Consider the following 2600-nt stretch of genomic DNA (forward strand, 5'->3'; position numbering starts at 1 on the left):
AGATCTTGCATGCATCATCTGAGGCCAAATTTCACTTTATTTCATTACAAAACAGTTGATGACTATTTGGAGAAGGAAAGTTATGCTCTAACATTAATGGAACAATATGAGTTTGTGTTTGATTTTTTAACATGCTGCATATAGATTGCTATCCTTCATTGCAAGATGAAGCGGCTATGAAGATGATCCATCTATAGCTCTGGATTGGGTCATGCTTCCCTTGTATAGAATTGATTCCCAAACTAGTTCACTGTCTGAGCAGTAAGAGGAAACTGTGGCCAAGGACAGCCTTTGCACAATTATGTCTTGCATGCCAGTTGTGTCCTTTCGTGGATTAGGAAGCATAGTCCACAGACATTCATGCCCTTGTCACCTCATGGTTGACTACTGCAATTTGTTCTTTGTGGGATCGCCCTTGAAGACCATCTGCAGCTGGTTCAACACATGCTGCCAAGGTGGCTATGGGTCCACCTACATTTGCCCGTGTTAAAATCTCTACTCAAGGAGCTGCCCTGGTGGTCAGTTAGCTTCCAGATGCAGTTTAAGTTGCTGATTATTACCTTTAAAGCTCTTTTTGCCTCGGGGCTTGGATTTTTTCAAGACCGCCTGCTCTGATATGACTCTGCAGTTAAATCAGGGAGAGAAGGGCTCTTGAGGGTCCAGGAAAGGTTCACTGCAGGGACCCTATAGTCAGGCCTTCTCAGTTGTCCTGCTTCTGTGGAACAGTTTGTCCTTGTACACCGCCTGCCCGATGGGCTTCTTTTTGATAAAGCATTTGGGGATGTGAAGTTCAGTCTGCCCCTCATGGTAACATTGGGACTTGTTGCTGCTTTTTGTTTCAACAAACAAACTCTGCCATCCTCTTAAGTGAATTGGTCACTAATGGTCAAGAATCAGTTACGTTTCTGTAGCGGGACCTGATGTAAGATCAGAATAGGCAAATTAGCTGCAGTCTGTGATCCGGGACTGCCTCTATGCATTCATGACTATTTGCACATGTATCCCAAAAAGACAAAGTTGACAGTGGGACTAATGGAGTGAGAAAATGGAATTTATTTTAGTTGGAGTTGGCTAAAGCTGAAACCTTTTTGAAACTATATCTATACTATTACTATGATAATTACTATTACAATATACTATATATTCTTTAATTACTATTACTATGGCAATGTTTATACTATTACTTATTACTCTAGTACGGTTACCTATGTACTATGCTTTATACCAGTGTTTCTCAACCATAGCCATGTGAAGATGTGTGGACTTAACTCCCATGGCTGGCTGGGGAATTCTGGGAGTTGAAGTCCACACATCTTCAAGTAGCCAAGGTTGAGAAACACTGCTCTATACTATTATGCATTATCATTTCTTTCTTAAGCCTGTTCTGTCTTAACTCCCCTCTCTCTGAGATTTCTTCTTCTTTTTTTGTTAATGGTCAGCATGTAGAGCTCTTGCACCTTTTTTTACATTGTGCTTCACCTTGCTGGGCTACTGTACTTCTTTTCTTCTCTTTTAGACCATCCACTCCTTCTGAAGGAAAAACATTTTCTTTCGTTTGGCTGCTGTACTGTTTGCTGGTGGCTGCAGAGCTCCAAAACACATGTCTCCTCCATTCTCCTCCCCCACCTATTCCAAAGTTGTGGCTTTATTGGCAACTCTGCTGTGCTGACACTGGAGGAAAGGCTCAAATGGGAGAGAAAGAAGGCAGCCCAGATGCCTGCAATTTTGCTAAGCAACCTGTTCCTCCACAATTATGCCACTGAGGTTGCATCTCTTTCTGTCTGGTGCAGCTATTCAGACTGAGCTTCAGTCAGCTTTTGGGCCTTTCCCCACTTGAACCTACCCATGGCACAAATGTATAACAACAACACAAATGGCAACACAATTTTTCTCCATGTCCCCTTATTATCATCAGCCCATAAATGGGAAAAGTTTAAATCATTCTCAGCTTTACTGATAGTAGTGTTTCACCTCTTCCTCCAGCATTGTCTAAGGCAGTGTTTCTCAACCTTGACAACTTGAAGAGGTATGGACATTGCTGGCTGGGGAATTCTGGGAGTTGAAGTCCACATCTCTTCAAGTTGTCAAGGTTGAGAGACACTGGTCTAAGGGCAGCTTCATTTAGGCTTTTTCACCTATTACTTTGGAACAGGGTTTCTCAGCCAGGGTTCTGTGGAACCCTAGGGTTCCGTAAGAGGTTACTAGAGGTTCCCTGAGAGATCACAATTGATTTAAAAAATTATTTCAAATTTGGGCAACTTCACATTAAAGAGTTAAGTTTCATTCTTTATTTTTTGTTTAAGGACAGTTAGTGCATATATACATGCCTACACATGAAATGAATATAATAGTTTTGTAACTTCTGGCCTATATTTGAGCCTGAATGTGCAGGGGTTCCCTGAGGTCTGGAAAATATTTCAAGGGTTCCTCCAGGGTCAAAAGTTTGAGAAAGATTGCTTTGGAAGAGCGCAAGGTGGCCGGCAGTGACTTGGGTCAGAAGCAATAGTGGTAGAATAGGGATAGCAACAGGCACAGCCAAAGTTTTCTGCTGACTCAAGGATAAGTGGATTGCACTAAAACTTACTGTCACTGGGGAAAAG

This window comes from Candoia aspera, chromosome 3 (assembly GCF_035149785.1).
Source record: "Candoia aspera isolate rCanAsp1 chromosome 3, rCanAsp1.hap2, whole genome shotgun sequence".
In the NCBI taxonomy this organism is placed as follows: Eukaryota; Metazoa; Chordata; class Lepidosauria; order Squamata; family Boidae; genus Candoia; species Candoia aspera.